We start from the raw sequence: 15,122 nt of genomic DNA, 5'->3' as shown, positions 1-15,122 counted from the left end.
CGTGTACATAGATATTATGCAAGGGACTGTCGGCTCAAGAGGCAGACGTTTTAATAGATTCTTTATCGCACAAATTCAGCCAACTCGCCGAATTGTCTTCACGTGGACATAGTAACGTGAGCACGTGTACATAGATATTATGCAAGGGACTGTCGGCTAAAGAGGCAGACGTTTTAATAGATTCTTTATCGCACAAATTCAGCCAACTCGCCGAATTGTCTTCACGTGGACATAGTAACGTGAGCACGTGTACATAGATATTATGCAAGGGACTGTCGGCTCAAGAGGCAGACGTTTTAATAGATTCTTTATCGCACAAATTCAGCCAACTCGCCGAATTGTCTTCACGTGGACATAGTAACGTGAGCACGTGTACATAGATATTATGCAAGGGACTGTCGGCTAAAGAGGCAGACGTTTTAATAGATTCTTTATCGCACAAATTCAGCCAACTCGCCGAATTGTCTTCACGTGGACATAGTAACGTGAGCACGTGTACATAGATATTATGCAAGGGACTGTCGGCTAAAGAGGCAGACGTTTTAATAGATTCTTTATCGCACAAATTCAGCCAACTCGCCGAATTGTCTTCACGTGGACATAGTAACGTGAGCACGTGTACATAGATATTATGCAAGGGACTGTCGGCTCAAGAGGCAGACGTTTTAATAGATTCTTTATCGCACAAATTCAGCCAACTCGCCGAATTGTCTTCACGTGGACATAGTAACGTGAGCACGTGTACATAGATATTATGCAAGGGACTGTCGGCTAAAGAGGCAGACGTTTTAATAGATTCTTTATCGCACAAATTCAGCCAACTCGCCGAATTGTCTTCACGTGGACATAGTAACGTGAGCACGTGTACATAGATATTATGCAAGGGACTGTCGGCTCAAGAGGCAGACGTTTTAATAGATTCTTTATCGCACAAATTCAGCCAACTCGCCGAATTGTCTTCACGTGGACATAGTAACGTGAGCACGTGTACATAGATATTATGCAAGGGACTGTCGGCTAAAGAGGCAGACGTTTTAATAGATTCTTTATCGCACAAATTCTGCCAACTCGCCGAATTGTCTTCACGTGGACATAGTAACGTGAGCACGTGTACATAGATATTATGCAAGGGACTGTCGGCTCAAGAGGCAGACGTTTTAATAGATTCTTTATCGCACAAATTCAGCCAACTCGCCGAATTGTCTTCACGTGGACATAGTAACGTGAGCACGTGTACATAGATATTATGCAAGGGACTGTCGGCTCAAGAGGCAGACGTTTTAATAGATTCTTTATCGCACAAATTCAGCCAACTCGCCGAATTGTCTTCACGTGGACATAGTAACGTGAGCACGTGTACATAGATATTATGCAAGGGACTGTCGGCTAAAGAGGCAGACGTTTTAATAGATTCTTTATCGCACAAATTCAGCCAACTCGCCGAATTGTCTTCACGTGGACATAGTAACGTGAGCACGTGTACATAGATATTATGCAAGGGACTGTCGGCTCAAGAGGCAGACGTTTTAATAGATTCTTTATCGCACAAATTCAGCCAACTCGCCGAATTGTCTTCACGTGGACATAGTAACGTGAGCACGTGTACATAGATATTATGCAAGGGACTGTCGGCTAAAGAGGCAGACGTTTTAATAGATTCTTTATCGCACAAATTCAGCCAACTCGCCGAATTGTCTTCACGTGGACATAGTAACGTGAGCACGTGTACATAGATATTATGCAAGGGACTGTCGGCTAAAGAGGCAGACGTTTTAATAGATTCTTTATCGCACAAATTCAGCCAACTCGCCGAATTGTCTTCACGTGGACATAGTAACGTGAGCACGTGTACATAGATATTATGCAAGGGACTGTCGGCTAAAGAGGCAGACGTTTTAATAGATTCTTTATCGCACAAATTCAGCCAACTCGCCGAATTGTCTTCACGTGGACATAGTAACGTGAGCACGTGTACATAGATATTATGCAAGGGACTGTCGGCTAAAGAGGCAGACGTTTTAATAGATTCTTTATCGCACAAATTCAGCCAACTCGCCGAATTGTCTTCACGTGGACATAGTAACGTGAGCACGTGTACATAGATATTATGCAAGGGACTGTCGGCTCAAGAGGCAGACGTTTTAATAGATTCTTTATCGCACAAATTCAGCCAACTCGCCGAATTGTCTTCACGTGGACATAGTAACGTGAGCACGTGTACATAGATATTATGCAAGGGACTGTCGGCTAAAGAGGCAGACGTTTTAATAGATTCTTTATCGCACAAATTCAGCCAACTCGCCGAATTGTCTTCACGTGGACATAGTAACGTGAGCACGTGTACATAGATATTATGCAATGGACTGTCGGCTCAAGAGGCAGACGTTTTAATAGATTCTTTATCGCACAAATTCAGCCAACTCGCCGAATTGTCTTCACGTGGACATAGTAACGTGAGCACGTGTACATAGATATTATGCAAGGGACTGTCGGCTCAAGAGGCAGACGTTTTAATAGATTCTTTATCGCACAAATTCAGCCAACTCGCCGAATTGTCTTCACGTGGACATAGTAACGTGAGCACGTGTACATAGATATTATGCAAGGGACTGTCGGCTCAAGAGGCAGACGTTTTAATAGATTCTTTATCGCACAAATTCAGCCAACTCGCCGAATTGTCTTCACGTGGACATAGTAACGTGAGCACGTGTACATAGATATTATGCAAGGGACTGTCGGCTCAAGAGGCAGACGTTTTAATAGATTCTTTATCGCTCAAATTCAGCCAACTCGCCGAATTGTCTTCACGTGGACATAGTAACGTGAGCACGTGTACATAGATATTATGCAAGGAACAAGAAAGCTAAAAATCACAGCGGGGAGAAAAAAGGTCGCCAGTAGTTTGAAGGCATCCGTGGGTGAGTCACGTTCTGTAACAGTTTGTTGCTGCAGTTCAGTTTTTTGTTTTCCGGCGGCGCTCCAGCCCCAGGAATCTCCACTAGAGAAAGCTGCCAAGTACGTCTCAGTCTTAATGAGCGATAAAGTCAGCCCCCACGCCCGGACCTGGGAGCGCTAAGGCCTTGGAATCAACGCCAACTTGGCATTTCTCTGAGACAAGCGACGACAGAAGCGAAACAGATCCCCGTGCCTTATCGCACCACGAGCAACCGGCTACTATTAAAACAAGAATACTGATTTGTGATCGCAACTATGTTGCATATGGTTTGTGATCGTCTTTGTTGGCATTTATTTATTTTAACATGTTTAGGAAGTATGTTTTTATTTAGTTTGTTTTTCAATTTATTTGTTAGTACCTTGAAGGCCCTGGGACAGGGCATTATACAAGGGATAAGCAGCTCATATTTGTAGGTAAAAAAAAAGTGTAAACGCTCATGAACAACAAAACAAAAATATTTCAACAAACCATAAAAAAAAATAGAAAAATTTCAAACACTTACATTCAAAAATACTAGTCCGTTCGGAATTCCAAAAATTAGCCTAGTATTTTTTTTTAATAAGTCTATATTGTTGGGTAGTTTCAGGGATGGGCAAAATACATGCAGATATGTATCGAAATACAAATACAAAATACTTCGTCAAAAATGTATTTAATTACAAATCTAATTACATTTCCAAAAAAGCAGTTAAATACAAGATACAAATACAACCAAATGTATTTGGTCTCCTCCCAAATACTTTTCCGAATACGTTCCTCAAAATTTGCGTCAGCGACTTCAGGGCACCGGCAACGGGTTTCTGGGTATCTCATTTTAATTTTGCATCGCACACTCGGGAGTTAGTGTGCGAGGCTCTAGTAACGTAATTGAAATATAATCACAACAAAAAATGTAATCAGCTTGGACGTAATCGGCGAAAAAAGTACAGAGCCTCAATCAGCTTTTTTTGTCAATTACATTTTGGTATAGACCAACAAAGAACCGAGACGACCAAGACGCGCAGCACTAGCTAGAGAATTTTTTTTATTGTTGCAACTCACACCAGTTACGAAAATCTCGACATGCCGCGCATTTAGAATGTTCCAGGCAAAAAATATGGCTGGAAATCAAGCTGTAAAGCATCACAAGTTGTCACAGGCACTTAATTATTTAGGCAGTCTGCCTGTGAACGTCCATTTCGTCACTATGTTTGCTTTGGAATAGCACCGTAATCACAAAGTTACTGAACGCTTGTGCTTGATTGAGAGACACTGCATTCAGTGCAGAACATAATTTTCTTCCTGCTCTGGACAGTGACAATAAATTTGAGGGATGTATTTTCGCCCACAAAATTGTATTTAGTTACAATTGTATTTGAAATACCCACATCTTAGTATTTAAGTACACACGTCAAATACATTACCTAATTTGTAATTAAATACAAATGCAAAATACACAAAGTATTTAAAATACGTATTTTAAGTACTTGTATTTGAAATACTGCCCGTCCCTGGGTAGTTTCATTTGAAATCGAACACGCTTGTGGGGATGGGTCGTTCGATTTCTATTTAAAAAAATATGTGATTGCCCTATTTATGGAAAGAACAAAACCGCTTTTCACAATTAAAAAAAAAACAAAGATATTTCGTTCCACAGCAAAATAGTGAGTGGAGCAGGGTGAAAATCTGTTTTTTACGCCGTGATTTTTCTACCCAGTTCTGTACGCTGGCATGAATGCGGAAAGTATACAAAACTCACAGTAATTTTTTTTGGTCTTGTATGTTATTTCCACTATTTTTTTGTTCAAAGAAAAGTATTTTTGAATTTCTGTTTATTGAGCTAAAAAATACCAAACATCGTCTCTTTGACAATCCGGTGACATATTCAGAGCCTTGTAACTCATGCGTCATTATATTTGTCTAATACAAAATGCTATGCGGGTTTATTCCTATACATGGGCTATCGACGGGCATAAATTTAGTTTATTTTATTTTCACGGTATTTTCTCATATAAAATTTGAAATATCGTCGAAAATGAGATTAACCGATATTTTAAACCCACTTAATCGAAAAAGCCATTTTTTATTTCGTTCAATTTTTTTTTTATTCTTGCTGCCGATCATATGAACTTTCAAATGGCTCGATGCGATTTCCCCTCCCCCCTTTTTTTTGTATCTTCTTTAGAAGTGATCGAAATCGCTCCCAATTTCTCGGAAGGGCCAAACGCAGTTTCCGCAGGTCGGCTTCACTGCAAAGACTATACTGCTTATTTTTGTGTTCAAATGCAGCGGGAAAATTCATTTTGATTGAGAACACTCGTGCTTGGCTACATATTGTATTTTCTTAATTTTGTAATGGTGGCAACTAACATTCCTTAGTCCGATCGTTAGCGGTGCAGCGGATGTCCCATTGTCCGATATCTAAAGCCTGGGCACAAAGAGCGGAGAAAACGGAACGAGCTCTTCATGTAGCCAGACCGGGGTCAGGGATGGGCAGTATTTCAAATACAAGTACTCAAAATACGTATTTTAAATACTTTGTGTATTTTGCATTTGTATTTAATTACAAATTAGGTAATGTATTTGACGTGTGTATTTAAATACTAAAATGTGGGTATTTCAAATACAATTGTATCTAAATACAATTTTGTGGGCGAAAATACATCCCTCAAATTTATTGTCACTGTCCAGAGCAGGAAGAAAACTATGTTCTGCACTGAATGCAGTGTCTCTCAATCAAGCACAAGCGTTCAGTAACTTTGTGATTACGGTGCTATTCCAAAGCAAAAATAGTGACGAAATGGACGTTCACAGGCAGACTGCCTAAATAATTAAGTGCCTGTGACAACTTGTGATGCTTTACAGCTTGATTTCCATCCATATTTTTGGCCTGGAACATTCTAAATGCGCGGCATGTCGGGATTTTCGTAACTGGTGTGAGTTGCAACAATAAAATATTCTCTAGCTAGTGCTGCGCGTCTTGGTCGTCTCGGTTCTTTGTTGGTCTATACCAAAATGTAATTGACAAAAAAAAAGCTGATTGAGGCTCTGTACTTTCTTCGCCGATTACGTCCAAGCTGATTACATTTTTTTTTGTGATTATATTTCAATTACGTTACTAGAGCCTCGCACACTAACTCCCGAGTGTGCGATGCAAAATTAAAATGAGATACCCAGAAACCCGTTGCCGGTGCCCTGAAGTCGCTGACGCAAATTTCGAGGAATGTATTTGGAAAAGTATTTGGGAGGAGACCAAATACATTTGGTTGTATTTGTATCTTGTATTTAAATGCTTTTCTGGAAATGTAATTAGATTTGTAATTAAATACATTTTTTGACGAAGTATTTTGTATTTGTATTTCGATACATACCTGCATGTATTTTGCCCATCCCTGACCGGGGTCATATATCTGTTTGTGCACAGGTTGTAAGGTTTGAAGCACCTCGCCGCAGCACACGATTTTCGTTCGCAAAGACGGCTCCTCGATACAAACGTCAAAGGACATCGTTGAAAAAAATAAAAATAAAACAATGACAAGAAGCGTTGTGCTTTTCGACTTACCGGAGAAAGAAATCGATATATTCGGGAATCACAAAAAATAAGAATGGGCCTCAGTAGGCGCTCGTACAGGATTACGCTTCTCACATGTGTGTTGCAAAGTTTGCCAGCCAGGCCAGGAACCTAAGGTGACATCAGCACGAGATGTACAGTCTCGGGCATTATGAAAGACACATTCGCCGATGCTGTTTATGCAGCGGTGCGAAGTCCGCCTTTGCCGGACGCGTTTTAATTTGAAGGAGAAAATAGAACAAACCTTTATTTATTCCCGAACCAAAGCAATGTGTGCCTAGCCACAGCAAATCTACCGGAGCCACCTAAAATAAAATCGTCAAATCGCTTTTCCACATTCCCGAAGGCTGTACAATCTTTGCATCAAGCACGGTGCGACAAAGTGGAAAAACTAAAAGTCTACAGAGACATCAAGTGACTGCTTTCGCTGCCTTCTGTGCATGTGGGAATCGTTGATTCTTGGCACCAGAGATATCGATCCCCCCCCCCCCTCCCCCTCCCCCCCCCCCCCCCCCCCCAGTCTTAAACAAGACCCACCACTTTTATTTTTAACTGTTTAACTGCACACACTCGTTCAAACAGAAGGACCACGGTCTCGGGTTCACCGCTCGCTTGCTTTGGCTCCAGCTTTCGTTCTGTCCGTCTCGATCGCTGTCTGTTGAACTTCTCGGCTGCATCCGACCCGCTGCGGTACAAAGTTCAGCTCACCCCCGCGCTCGATCTTCTCCGCAGAGGCAAGCCGATGCCGTTGTCAAAAAAGTTCCAATATTCCGTCGTGAACTGGACTATTTAAAGCACAGAAACATATCGTGTTACAAGTGCATCCTAAGTATATTAGCATTAATTAATAAAAGTGACTATTTATCGCCAAATGGTGTTTGTGTTCTTTAAAAAATGTCTTCGCTTCATGTAAACTCAGTCCATTTTCCCCCACCTTTTTTTCTGTAAACCGCTTTACCTTCCCAAAGAAGGGCATGCGATACTACATACTTTTGATATTCAGACTCACAATAAAGAGCAGGCAATTACATGGTTATTTGATCGCACGCGAAAAGTTGTCGGCCGGTGCCGGATACGTCCTGGGTGAAACGGAGATGAGCCTATAGCGCGAAGGGCTGGGCGTGCTGTGCGTGCCTTACAAGCTGTGTATAGCACGAACAGATATATGACCCCGGTCTGGCTACATGAAGCGCTCGTTCCGTTTTCTCCTACCTTGGTGACCCGGCTTTACGCACCGGATGATGGAACATCCTCTGCACCACTAACGATCGGACTAAGGAACGTCAGTTGCCATCATTCCAAAATTAAGAAAAGACAATATGTAGCCAAGCGCGAGTGTTCTCAGTGAAAATAAATTTACCCGCTGCAATTTAACACAAAAATGAGCAGTACAGTCTTTGCAGTGAAGCCGACCTGCGGAAACTGTTTGGCGGTTACGAGAAAGTGGGAGCGATTTCGATCACTTCTAGAGAAGATACAACAAAAAAGGGGGAAATCGCATGAAGCCAATTGAAATTTCATATGATTGGAAGCAATAATAAAAAAATTGAACGAAATAAAAAATGGTCTTTTTTTGATAAAGTGGGTTCAAAATATCGGTTAATCTCATTTTCGACGATATTTCAAATTTTATATAAAACATTCCGTGAAAATAGAATAAACTAAACTTATGCCCGATGATAGCCCATGTATAGGACTACACCTGCATGGTGTTTGGTAAGCGACAGATAAAACCACTCGTGAGTTACAAGGCTCTGAAGATGCCATCGGATCGTCAAAGAGACGATGTATTGCATTTTTTACCTCAATAAACAAAAATGCAAAAATGCTTTTCTTTGAACTTAAAAATAGTCCAAATAACATACAAGACCTCAAAAAATTACTGTGACTTTTGTATTCTTTCCGTATTCATACCAGCGTACAGAAATGGGTAGAAAAATCATGGAGTAAAAAACTGATTTTCAGCCTGCTCCTCTCAGTACTTTTTTGTGAAACGAAATATTAAAAAAAAAAAAAAAAAAACTTCTGAAAAGCTGTTTTGTTCTTTCCATAAATTGGCCAATCATACATATATTTTTAATAACAATCGAAAGACCCACCCCGACAAGCGTGTTCGATTTCAAATAAAACCACCCTGTTAGGTTTGAGAATGTTTCCGGGTAAAGCTGTTCATTCAATTATTTTGAAAGGTATGTAAGAGTTAGCGTAAGAAGTGGTGAAATCATTATGGATTGTATTTTACAACGTTTATGTGATCTCGGCAAAAAACGAAGTTAAAGTGAACTCAGGGGTGTTCGCTCGTTTACGCAATTAAGAGAGGTTGGTGTAAAAAGAATAATTAGAATAGACAAATATCACGCTCTTTTTGGACACTTTCTAGATCGTTTCTAATACCCCTGTCAAAGGTGCACCTTGAATGTTATTTACGCTAAAGGCCTTTAGGATTTTCAAATAACATTTAAGTCGTCTCGCGTCAGACGGGTAACTTAAATGCAATTTGGGTGATGTCTATCACGATAGCGGTTTGCTGTTAACCTAGCAATGTAGTGTTTGTATTATTGTTAACCCGGCAGTCTAGTCTTTATTTTATTGTTTACTAAGTAAATAAAATGTAATGAGCTTTCAGAACACAGAATTCATACATGGTGATGAATTCTAAATACACGTTTTGATGGAGACAAGGTGTTTTGTGGCAACTGTGACACGACGTCAGGAATCCCAATTAATCCGTAGCCGTATCCGTTCCGCCACTTGGCTCGTCTGCTTTCGGAAATCCGTGCATCTTGCTCGACGTTGTTTCTGCGCTGTTTCGTTCTTCGCCGGATTCGTATACCCCGTTCACGTTTACGTCTGCGATCGATTGAAGCGAAGACCATGAAGTTGCAGCGATTGAGCCTGCTGACGGCAACGGTCTTAGTGCGATGGATCCGGAACGTCGGATTGCGTTCGTGTCTAAAGCACAGCAGCACAGTGGCTTGACGCTGCTGAGGGTCGACATACGATTTGCCAGTGCAGAAAGTGTCCGCCTTCAAGAAAGGCTCCTTACCAACGGCCTCATGTTCGCTGCTGTTGAAGCTTCAACTGTGATTCCACGAAGCATCCACCAAGCGTTGCGGAGGAACGAACGCATGTTTGAGGACACTCTTCCACACTTGCGAGAGCACTTTTTCAAGCAGTCCTTTCCCGTCCAGCCGGTTACGTTTACGTACCTAGTAGACGTGCGTCAGCCCCACATGGAGCGCGAAGTTACCTCCATGCGTTCCACCATTCCGGTGGAGAAGAGAGTTGGTGCTGCGTTGTGCAAGTTGTGCTCGCGCGCAGAAGACCGCACCATCGCCAACTTGTTCGGCCTGGGACGGTCCACAGTAACCGTAAACTACAGGGAGTTCTGTAGGGCAGTTGTCTCCGTCCTCGAGCAAGACGGTGAGCGCCGCCGAGCTTCCGGACCATACCCGGGAGTTACAAGCTGCTCTGGAGTTTCCCCAGGGAATAGGGGCGCTGGACGGCTGCCACTTCCCCATCTCATCACCGAAGGTCAACGCGAGCGACTGCCACAACTACACGGGCTGGTAGGTAACCTTTACTTCAAGGACAATGTGTATGATCATGTTTAGACTGCTAGAACCGATACCATGTACGCTGAACTTCCTGGCCCTTTAAAAAATCGGGCATCTTTTTTCAAACTGATAATTGCAACAAAAAAGAAAAAAACAATTTCTATATAAATATTGAGTGTGAATTCCTATCAGTAAACAAATTCAATGAAGCTGGCCAAACTGAATGATGCAAACTCGTTACTGCTAGCAAGTGTTCTCAAATGCGTATTTGAGGAATCAAAACATAAAGAGGGGCACACCAATCAAAGGGCAACGGAGAGAACGCATAAACAATTTTCGGTGATGAGGTGTCCAACTCTTGCCGTCATTGATTGAGGGGAAACAAACCCACGTGGGCACATTTGGGGGGCAGACAAACGCACCAGGCGCGCAAAGAGCAGACAAACGTTCACGGCAAATTGTTTCAAAGGTTTCGATTTCAATAAAATGTACTTGGACCAAACATTTTTTCTAGCAATTTTAATATGGTGACATAAGCTGCACATGTTTGATGACATGGACGTTTTGAAATAGCTATTCCTCGATGCGAGATGTCAGTGACTGATAGCCAGCTTCTTACACTTTTAATGTTATATTTAAAACCTACGTACATCTCTGTTCTGCGGAGTTTTAACAAATTGTGCTGTGCTGTCTACTTCCCTTTTGAATCTCCAGTTTTGAGGACTGTATAACGACAGCATGATATATTCAACACCCATGAAGCTGACACATGCCTTGTAATGTTTGTATATGGGTATAGCATCATCCTCCTGGCCCTCGCAGACCACCGTTACCGGTTCCGGTATGTGAACGTCGGGGCACCAGGGCGTGCCACGACGCACATGTGCAACGGAGGTCGGCTATGGTGGCTGTTCTGCAAGGACCAACGCTGCAGATGCCCATGGTCACCGTCAACGGGACTACCGTGCTGCCCTTGATCCTGTGTGACCAGCCATTCTCTTTAACGTCCAACATGCTCAAGCCGTACCCTCGCAAGGACGTTAAGAAAGGCTCTCTACAAGAAGGCTTCAAACGACAGCTGTCGTCTGCTAGCCGAGTCGCGGAGAACGCCTTCGGAAGGGTCAAGGCACGATTACGCTTCATTATGAAGAGGACGGAGTATGAGGTGGACAATGCCCGGCTTCTTGTGCGAGCCTGCTGCAATTTAAACAACGTCTGCGAACATTTCAACGATGGTGTCAAGCCCAAGTGGCTCAGCGACTTGGCGACGGAGGACAAGATCTATCTGCAACCGGTGTGCACCACAGATGCCGAGGCAGAAAAGGGGCAGAGCGTCAGGGACGCCATTGCGGGGTATCTACACCAACGCTCGAGGCAGATTGTCTAGATAAAGAGCTCAAGTGGCTGCTCTTGTTTGCAGCGAGAGAAAGCCAAGACCACAGACCCTGACAGCTACGAGGGCCCTTTCCAGTGCCTAAAGAACAAAAGGCACTTTTAAGGGCCAAACAAATCTGGCTTTGGAGCGCAAGACTTGATGCCAACTCCCGTGTCCCAAGTGAAGTTTCATGTTTCGGTCACTATTATTAGCCTTCAGTATGCTTTAATGTGGCTTTTATACACTATTTTAATAAATTTTAGGGAATTGACTGCCCAAATATAAGTTCAAGCACCGCTCAAAGCTATTGTGTGCCATGAAACGAAGCTTATAAAGCAAAGAATCATCTGAACGGGTCACTGCTGGAGTACAAGAAATACCAGCGCCTATTCGGGGGATTCCTTGAACTGTTGCTTTCGATGAGAGTTGCAAGAAAAAAAAGTATGCGTGTGCGAATAGTAGAATTTGGGCTTGAATCAAATCGAATATTCCCACATAGTTGGCAAAAAGTCAAATGTATAATAAAATATTTAATACCAAGAATTCTATTTGGGGGTCCACATGCCAAACCAGTGAAGGGCATCTGGCGCAACTTAATGAAAAACTGGGGATTAGTGTAGGTCACCTAGGGACCTTGAGGTACAACCGAAGTCTCGGTTGCACAGCGATCTCTCCGCAATAAACCTCCGTCAGATTGCAGGCACCTCGGACACGATTGGATCCCGCCAACTGGAGATCCGTAGGCAAACGTTCTGCTCTGGAGCCACCGAGGCAGCTACTCTTGAATGCAACATAAATGCACACCGGGACAGCTTACATGGCAGTTTATGTGGCATTTTTATTCATGAAGGCCATCAACGCAGTCCCAAGCTCCTGCTGCACCTTGATGACGGTTTCCTGCAGGACTATTTCCCGCTCGCGTAGGGCGAACTCTCTCTTTCTGGAAGCCTAAAAACTCTGCCTGAGCAGTCTCTGTTCATTGATCACCGTTTTGATGTACGCGGGTTCGGAGCTTGCGGCCACTTCCTTTTTGGTGCCCTCGGCAGCATGTTGCTTGTGCCATTGATGCTGCTGAGTCCCGTTTCCTGACACTTGCAGTGGCGGGGGTGCTGGCAACTTGGCTTTCCTCGCCATGCTGCTCCTCTCCTGGTTCTTCCATGTGCTCTTCGAAGTAGTCCGTGTCGTGTCGACCATGTTTTTCTCTTGCATGTCTGAGTGCAACTGAGGGGCAAACCACACAAGTATTTTTTTCCTTTTAAGCGACAAGAGACTGCAGCAATCTGTTACGTGCCACCCAAAGTCATTATACAATGAATGTTCAAAAGTAACGGAACTCCAACCTTTGTAGCTGAGAATCAAGATGCAAGGTTTTACTAGCGTAGTTTTATGCATCAGGGTGCAAACCTGCTATAGCTCTTTACTCCGTTTCAGAGACAGTATTCAACGCTCCTAAGGATACTGGTACAAGTACGGGACTTCTATTAGCGATTCATTTGGGCATGCTTTTGTACAAATTACATAATCCATATAGCCAAGCTCTCGTGCCAGCACCTTTGACAGCATTGTACACTATGAATGAAAAGGAGTGTAGCATAAAATATTGAGCAAAACAGTTGAAGATATTTGCAAAAACATCAAAAAGGACGATTGTCACGTCCGAGAGCAGAAAAACAGGAAGTGCCCAAGGTAGGGTAGGCGCCTTATCTATAGTATGCACCTTTTATACAGTATAGCCGTAGTCTGGCAGAACCTCGAATTTTTAAAACAGCCACAATGTACTACTGGAGCTGAAGCTTTACCGCATCGCACCGTGGCACGCGTGCAAAGTTTCGTCGCTTTGCACCGGCTTGTCGAAAAAGCAGCCAAAGCATAGGAGCACCTCCAGTAGCTCGGTGGACTCTGCTCGGTGTGAAATTTAATGCATTTGCCACTGGCTACCACTTTCACATTGAAATGATTTGTTTTCCACAAATGCCCAAACTTTTCTATGAGAGAAACCACCAAACCTACCTCCACTAGTGACGGTGTGCAATGGTTGGTTGCCAAGCTCTCATCCATCAGGGCCGTGTCATTCAGGGTAAGGGACCCCAACAGTCGGTTAAGGTCCCAGAAGAACGGTCACTTCAACGCGCCGGACCCCGTGGTGGTCCCCTCCCTCAGATGTTTTCTGAAAAATGGAATTGCATGAGTGGCAACTTTATTGCAAAGGTATTGATGTATGTGCAACCCTCTGTGTAACAAACAATTTTCTGGAACATTCTCAGAATAAAGGGGTAAACCCATTATTACTGGCTATATTGTGCTTACGGTGTGGGGATTCCTGTGATCTCCCTTCCGTGATGGTTGCGATAACGGCCGCGGGTCGGAACACTCGGCCTCCTTCGCCGTGAGCTCCGACCTGTCCGTGAAGCATAGGAGGGCCGCCTGGCTTGGGGGGCTCTCCTCCTCACTCTCTCCCGAGGGGACCTTTTCCGTTCCCCCCGCTCGGATGCGGATCACTGCTGACAGGCGAGGAGGTTTCGCTTCTTGTTTTCCCGCTTTCGGGAAAGGAACTCGTCCTGGTGACCGCGAAAATATGGTTATGTTTTTTTTCGTTGGGGGGGGGGGGGGCGGGGGGGGGGGGGAGGGGGGGTAAGGTCTTAGCAAGCTGCATTTTGGTGGCTGTTTGCTTGTCTACTTTTACCATTATAATAACAATAAAGAAAGTGAAGCACAGAATTTTCTTTATTTTACAGAACAAACAGGAGGATCCTTAAAACTAGAAAGGACAAGACATGGTCCAGTTCCGAGGGCAAAGTCTTGCAACTGGAGCAAAGACTGCAAACTATACAGAACTCACTAAAAATACATTCAACAGTTCGACAAAAACCCCGAGACTGGGACAAAAAGGGACGGACAAACACAAAGTCTCTTTTGTTTGTGAAGGTTTCTCCCTCTCTTTCCTTCGTCTCTTTTGATTTGTGTAGGATTTGACGCCTATATAAGCACCCTCCGTTGTCAAATAAAATTCAGCTGTGTTTGAGACTTTGTGTTTGTCCGTCCCTTTTTGTCCCAGTCTCGGGGTTTTTGTCGAAATGTTTAACCACCACCAGCTCGTTTGCGCCCTTACCTTTTGTTCACACATTCAACAGCTTTAATAATACCTGGAAATGCAGCTAACAAAAGTAAGAAATGTTACAGGTGCAAAAATAAATTGACTTTAAGAGGCAAAAAAAAGTTTAATATAGGTTTCGTTTCACAATGCTGAGCACACCAAAATCGTCAATCTCTAGCTAAAACAGTTGTAAAACAAGATTTGCGTCGATGCTTGCACAGTGGAATCTGCCTGGTGTCAACTATACTGGACAACTTGGGCAAAGTAGTACAACAAAAGAAATTGGTGCAGGTTTAATGAGTCACTCCAGTTAGGACTTCGAAAGAGTTCCAGTGATGGAAGTGCTGCGCCCTTTTGCGCCATAATCGAAAGTCTGCTACATCTTGCGCTGCAGTGACATTTTTGCTAAGAATTTCGCCACACCTGCACAAAAATAAGCAAAGCAAAAAAGAAAAAGTTTATTGCTTAGTTATTAATTACTAAAGTAGGAGGCAAGGAAAAAAGTCTGCTACAGAACCTGCTACAAAAGGTTGAATGCCACTTTCATCACTGGAGCTCTTAACGATTCTTTCACCAAATCTGGAACATGG

The 15,122-nt window shown here is 43.2% G+C and overlaps 1 pseudogene; it reads right to left on the bottom strand.

Moving 5' to 3' along the window:
• Nucleotides 1–12,263: 12,263 nt before the first annotated feature.
• On the bottom strand, nt 12,264–13,721 carry LOC121837277 (annotated as a pseudogene).
• Between the last annotated feature and the right edge of the window lie 1,401 nt (nt 13,722–15,122).

This window comes from Ixodes scapularis, unplaced genomic scaffold (assembly GCF_016920785.2).
Source record: "Ixodes scapularis isolate PalLabHiFi unplaced genomic scaffold, ASM1692078v2 PGA_scaffold3__209_contigs__length_174095766, whole genome shotgun sequence".
Lineage (NCBI taxonomy): Eukaryota > Metazoa > Arthropoda > Arachnida > Ixodida > Ixodidae > Ixodes > Ixodes scapularis.
This window is presented reverse-complemented; position numbering and strand designations above follow the sequence as displayed.